This window comes from Lepus europaeus, chromosome 4, assembly GCF_033115175.1.
Source record: "Lepus europaeus isolate LE1 chromosome 4, mLepTim1.pri, whole genome shotgun sequence".
In the NCBI taxonomy this organism is placed as follows: Eukaryota; Metazoa; Chordata; class Mammalia; order Lagomorpha; family Leporidae; genus Lepus; species Lepus europaeus.
Genome location: NC_084830.1, coordinates 37,122,351 through 37,129,687, shown reverse-complemented (window position 1 = coordinate 37,129,687; position 7,337 = coordinate 37,122,351). Strand labels below are relative to the sequence as shown.

Here is a 7,337-nt window from a genome sequence, read left to right as displayed (position 1 = left end):
GTCCAGCTCTCCTATGGCCCGGGAGGGCAATGGAAGATGGCCCAAGTGCTTGGGCCCTGCACCCGCATGAGAGACCAGGAGGAAGCACCTGGCTCCTGGCTTTGGATGAATGCAGCTCACCAGCCTTAGCGGCCATTTGGGGGCTGAACCAACGGAAGGAAGACCTTTCTCTCTGTCTCTCTCTCACTGTCTAACTCTGCCTGTCAAAAAGAAAGAAAGAAAGGTCACACACTTGGCAAGAAGGAAACTCAGCAGTAGTAATTAGCTTGGAAATCTTCAAATTTGGCTATATCTTTAGATATCTAACTAATGGCACAGATCAACTGTAGTAATACTAATATACTTAATAATCTAGTCATGTTACTTTCTCTGTCTCTTCCTCCTTCACTCTTTCATTTTGATCAATTTGATGACTTAAATATGTTACAATCTTCATGGAATACCAATATATTTCAAGAACCTAAGTTCTTGACTTTCTGTCAAGCAAATAATTTAGTCTTCAGTTTGTCTTTCATTATGAATGCTGGAGATGGCCTAGACAACAAATTCAATAGAGGTTGCTGAAGGGATTCAATCATATCTGACTAGTTCGTCATTGTATCTCTAAAATCGAACATTTTGGGGAACAATAAGAGTACCACAAATATTTGATGATCAAAGAGGATTTTTTTAAAAAAATATTTATTTATTTGAAAGAGTTACACAGAGAGAGAAAGAGAGGCAGAGAGAGAGAGAGAGAGAGAGATCTTCCATCCAGTGGTTCACTCCCCAATTGGCTGCAGCAGCCGGAGCTGTGCCAATCTGAAGCCAGGAGCCAGGAGCTTTCCCCGGGTCTCCCACACAGGTGCAGGGGCCCAAGGACTTGGGTCATCTTCTACTGCTTTCCCAGGCCACAGCAGAGAGTTGGATCGGAAGTGGAACAGCCAGGTCTTGAACCAGCGCTCATATGGGATGCCAGCGCTTCAGGCCAGGGCCTTAACCTGCTGTGCCACAGCTCTGGCCCCAAGGAGGTTTTTTGTTTTTTGTTTTTTTGTTTGTTTGTTTGTTTGTTTTTTGTAATATTCATTATATTAATGAATCTCCCAGTTCATCAGCTCAAGTGGTGTTATTGTAGTTTAACTTCAAATTCTTACATAATCTTTTGTCCATATTATGTGTCTGATTCCTGTTCATGCCATGATGGCCAGAAAGTGGAAGGTGGGCATAAAAGCTGAATACAGTAGAGCTGAGGTCCTTAGAGAGGAGGAAAGCAAGAACTGTGCTGGGAAGGTGAAAATAAGTCTCATGTCAAAGAGGATGTGCCAGACAGGGACAAGAGTACCATAGCCTAATGAACCACCCACAAAGAGCTAATGAGAGGTGAAAAAATCCCAAGTGAGAGTCATGGGTCACAATGGTCAGTGTTGGTGTTTTAGGTGTGCAAACATGAGCTTGCATTTTACATAGTCATAATCCTTTAAAAGGAAGACAGAAACAGCTAGAGACCAAATTTATTTTTTTAAAAAAGTTTTCTCATGTAGTGAATAATTCCTTTTTAATTCTGGAGATTTCCAATACTTCCTCTGGGATTACATGGCAGAACATGTCTATGCTCTCCAGGATGTTGGACAACCAAGTATGTAACACCAATATAGCACAAAATTATTCAGGAGATTGTATGAGCAACTTAATGAATAGCTTCTCTGTCATCGCATATACTATATTAATTGCCTTTTCTCTAATGAAGTAAAGTAGAAAAACTTAGGAAAAGCAAGGGGAATAAAAGGAAGGAATTTCAAAGATTATAATCTAAAAGATTTATCATCAGTATCATTGAAATATGAGTAAATTACATGTCTACATTTTATAATATGTAATGCCCCACTAGATATTTATTACTGCTGTCAGTAACAAAAAATTGATTTTCAAAACAAACAAATCAAGATTAGAGTCTAATTGAATAATAATTAATGCAAAATCTTTAATTATTAATTCCATAAAAATTCCCCATAATACTCACCCACTTCTGCACTGTAATAATTTATAGGTTGATATTTCCTTTCTTGTCATGCAGATTAATTAACATTAATTTATAGCTTATATTATTCTTTAGCTGCCCTGCCATTATTTATTGTCTATGTTTCTTTATGCACTTTAGAGACTTCAAATGAACATACCAAATATCCAGCACTAGTGCCTTACCAAGGGTTGTTTTTATTAGGCTACCTCCAGTAGGCTTTAGCACATAGCTGTCATGTATATAAAACAAATAGCATCTAAATATGAATATTCAGAATCATGATTGTGCTTCTCTGCAGCAACTTTTTCTGTTTTAGGCAAGGAACGTTTGTGCCCCAACGCAAAGAAATCAGGGCAAGACACAGGCATGGGGGTAGAAAATAAAGACTTTAGAGAAGGTCTGATTTTTGCTCATCCCATGAAATTTGTCTTACAAGAAGCATTTCCTCTTGATTTATTTTGAATTGTAAGGGAGGAATCAACTTAAGAGAATAAAAATAGCTATTTCATCTCTTTCTCTTGAGTTCTACAGTAATTTTCCCAAAAGTGCTCTGACATAAGAGTTCTAAGAGCTTCTCATGGGTGAAAAACTAAAGAGCTCTGTTTTGAAACAAAGAGCCAGCACTCTACTTATTCTAAGAGGTTTATAACAATTATTAGCATTTTTGAGACTCTGCAGAATCCTACAATAAAGAAAATTGTTCAACTTTATCCTGCCCAACATTTTGTGAAGATCACTGAATGCTTCCATTGCTTAACATGGACTATGGACTCAATTTGGGGATTTCTGTATTACTGAAAACTCATATGTGAAATATGTAAAGGAAAATAATGACCTCTAAAGTAAGCAAGTCAAATTCAGCATGAAGAATTTGACAGTCAGAACTGTAGAGCTAGGAAGACCTTTCTCTCTGTCTCTCTCTCTCTCTCACTATCCACTCTGCCTGTCCAAAAAAAATATGTAGAGCTAAAAAGAAACAGACTTTAGAAGGCATTCTAATTTTAATAAATTTTGTAAACAAATATCTCTCCACATATAAAAAGGAAAATTCCAAAAGGGAGAAAAATACACATTCATGCACATATGCATGTAGATACTGCTGATTAAAATCACTGTGGAAGTGATCTCTAATAACTATGCCTTTGGTTATTGGCAGAAAAGGCTTTGAGAATTATCTAAGCAATCTTTTTAAAAGATAGCACATTGGGTCTCTTCCACGTTCTGTCATTTACTGATGTTTCATTGCCTTGTGTAGCTGAGATTCAGAATAGCTAAATTTTAATCGCTTCTCGGCCTTTTGGCTAAGATCAAGTGTAGTACAGAATAGCTAAGTTTTTTCAGTATTTTTACCATTCTACAGCTCAACAAGGAATTGGAAGTCTGCATTGTATTAAGTATGCCAGTGTCTGTTTGGCACCTTACCAACTACTTTTCCCTCCTCACTGTTGAGAAAGCTCACTTTTCCCTTATAGCCCAGTTCTATGCTCCTCACACAGAATGGAATAAAGAAGATCCTTGTTAATCCTCAAAGCCCTCAGCATTGAGAAAAATATGTTCATGATTCTACTCAGGCAGATTTTAGGTCCAGCTCTTCCAACTGGATTGTCATCTTATTCTTTACCATCTTAAAATGACCACAATTCTTATAACTGGATCTTTATTCTTGCTTGAGCCTGAATCTTTTTCCTGCAAACAGATATATGCCAATACAAGTACCTGCAGCACAAGTTGGCTCCTATTCACACAAAGAATACAATGAAAGCTAGGATCTAGAATTATAGACAGTGTTAAAACAGGCCTAAATAGAAGGCTTATGTGATTCTTTCCCACTGAGGCACTAACTAGGGTTCCTTAAATAACAGCATGTAAATAAATGGGCTAAGAATCTTAATTGGGGCAAAGCCTACAGGTGGTAATACTGGTGTCTCTGTAAAGAGAAACAGTTCAAGGGAAAAGAGCAGGTAAATCTTTGTTTCTCGATGTACTGCTAACCTAAAAGCTTATGGTCTTGTCTGCAACTGTGAATTCAGGCCTATAGAAACAAAGAGACAGAAAAATCTGTAGATTAATCAGATCAGTACCAGGTAATAACAACCAGATCATTGTGGAACAAGGATGTTAGTATTTGGCCTTAAGTTATCTTGTTTTATTTTAGAATTTTCCCCTCACTCCTGGGTATCTTAGAAGATCAGTAATCCCTGACTACTGTCATCTACTTCATCAATAAGCAGCATTTGTTAGAAGCATATTGTGTTGGTTCTCCATGAAGGTATTTTAAAGATATACTCCATACTCAAAACAATTTCTGTAAGGGCAAAAATTTCCAACAACCAAAGCAAAGAAAAGGTAAAAAGAAAGGAAAGGAAAAATGAAAATTGAAAGTGTATTGGGTTATTTTGCCTGCTGTTGTTCAGTTAAAACCTTGGCTTATAAACCTGGATTTATTTTGATATTGGGATTAGTAAGTATGTACCATGCAATGTCTATTGTCATCTATGTTGCACAACAACCCATTAATGGGTTTAAGTTAATACATCTATTTATGATAACTAAATTTTATGTCTGTAAAATTCATTGAGAACATTATAATTTCATTTTTCAAAGCATTATGTTGCAAAATTCTAGTTATAAAATTCTTGGGAACCCACACATAAAAGAAATAAGGACTTTTGAATTTTTAAGATTTCTCAGTATGAAACTTCTCTATAAATTAGAGGGATAAAAGGAGACTGGAAACAGCAGTGCTGGCCATCAATCTGCCACATTTTTTGTTTGCTCCTACTTACCAAATACTGTATTATGCTAAGGATAACACTTCAGCTCCTTCCTGTGAACATGTTCTGCTTAAAGTGTGACCAAAAAAGGAAAGTGTTCTAAAAGAGCCTAAAGTTTATGTGAAAACTTTACCCTACTTATAATTTTGGTTGTTCACATTCAGTTCAAGAATAATAATTTCATTATTTTTTTAGTGGCTCAGTCCCTTTGGGTCTTTCAGTGCTCAGCACTGGTTAGGTGAACTAGAATTTATTTTCTTTTCCTCTCTGATAATCAGAGGAAGATCTATGATTCTTTAGGAAGAAGAATCCCAGACTAGTGGCTAAGGAGTCAAATAACCAGCTAGCTGATGACCTTAACCTACCATCCGCTTCCAAACATCCTTAATATCTGTTCTGCATGCTGTCAAGCAAAATGCTCTCAAACTCTCTTTCTGTAGGACTCCCTTCCTCCTCATTGCCTCATGCTGCTGGCTGTTGGCTTCTCAGAGGCAGACAGATTTTTGTTTCCTCCTTGTCCAGTGGCAAGAGATAATTTTATCACCCAGTTTGATTCTTTAGAATCTGTTCTGGCCACTTTTCCTTTTAATGTTAGTTATAATAAAAAATAAGTAAACTCAAATGTACATATTGGAAATTAAGGAGAATTCATGTACTTACTACTTTTGGAAAAGCATAAAGAAAAAATATTCTTTCATTAATCCTACAGAGATGTAGCAGCTTCCCACCCAATGCCAGTCAATGTGGCAGACACTCAAGACACAAAAGTGAATAAAACAAACAAGCTCTCTGATCTCATGATGCCCACAGCCTCATTATCTCCCTTTGAATAATCTGGGTCAACTTGAACAGTTCATTTAGTTACTTAAGCTCTCATTTCTTTTTTTTTTCCTTCTAAATATAGCAAAATAAATAAGCTAAATTAGATGGTACCAAGATCTTTATCATAACATCCTAAGAAAATTAACTGTCACAATCAGAATGAATTATCTAAACAGTGTATCCTTCTACAAATATCTCACTGATTAGCCTAAGGGAACTTTGGTTCTCATTAAACAATAAACATTTCCTACAGCATGGATTTAAAAAAGAAAAACAGATTATTCAAATCTCATGAGCAAATCATTGCACTGGAAAACCAAAGGAAAGATTGTTCTTTTATTGTCATGTATAAATACATCTGTATGTTTTATTTCTACTTAAAATTTCAACATGTTACCTTTATCTAATTCATGAAGTTATAGCATAAAATGTGATTGATTCCAATTTTGTGCAGTTTTTTCTATATTTTGTTTACTGATAATCACATTTGGAAAGCAGTTCCATTCTTCCCAGCCTATATCATATTGCCTTAACTTGAATCCCTGTGGATAGGCCTACACAACACTGATCCCTTCATAGTTATAGTCTTAAAAGCTGTTTTCATAGTGGTACTTTATGAATAACTGACAGAGGATAGTTCCTTCTTGGTGCATATGTTGAGCATTTTTCTATGCTTTTACCTGCAAGGAACTATGGTTAAATATCATACTATATTAGCAATTGAAATAGTTTGAAAATCAGTATACCTACTAACTGTATAAACTAGGTCACCTGGTAAAGGTCTCTGGAGCTGGACAAATAAACTGAGATAACTATAAATGGCAAAGCTCCCAGAAAGTGAAGAAGGAGAATTAAAAATGATATTACATACCAGTACCAGGATCCTTAAGAGAATAGTTCTCTGGGAAATCTGTTCATATTCTTTCTGTAAAAAGAATAGTGTTGTCACCTGCACTAGAACCTGGAAAATCAGTGCTTTTTATACCAGAAGACAGCTTAAGGAGGTTGACAAGTATGGCGTCAGTCAGCTAAAATATGATCTGATTAGAGCCTCACATACTTCATAGACTGTAGTAGATATTCCACGCATGTCCCCTGAATGTTCACATGAATCTCAGGAGAAGCTACAAGTGTGGTAGAGGAATCAACTTAGCACTTAAAAAATAGACTTGAGGTATACAAGTGGAAATGGGAAGAAGCCAACTGAGCTTACAGTAGAGCATAGGAGGATCTCAGCTAGAATTATATAATCCAGAGTTGTCTACTCAGAACAATTGAAGATACTACTAACATTTATTGATTATCAACTTCATTGAAAGATAAGTTTTGACCCATAAGTTGAAAGGATGACCAAGAAGAAGCAGATAAGTCTCTGTTTCTTGAGTGTCATTAGGACAAAGAGAAGCACAAATGCACTTACAGAACTGGGTGAGGGTGTCAAGCACTATAAATGATGAAGCAGCTAGGCAGAAATGGTGATGGAATCCAAAGGCAGCAGAGATGACAAGGTTTTAAAAAAGTTTTCCTAGGCATCTTGCAGAGAACACTATCTCCACAAACAAACATAATGTTCCAAGATATTGAGGACTTGAGGCAGGATTAAAAAGAAGTGAAAGCATAAATTCATTCTTTAAGATTTATTGCATAATTTCTTTTAGAATTAGGCCAGATCCATTTCATTAAAAGTTTAATTATAATGATTTGTGTTATTATCCGTATAATGACCTGAATCCCAAAGACTA

The 7,337-nt window shown here is 36.1% G+C and overlaps 1 pseudogene; it reads left to right on the top strand.

Moving 5' to 3' along the window:
- Positions 1–3,280: 3,280 nt before the first annotated feature.
- On the top strand, positions 3,281–3,354 carry LOC133758894 (U2 spliceosomal RNA; annotated as a pseudogene).
- The last annotated feature ends 3,983 nt before the right edge of the window (positions 3,355–7,337 follow it).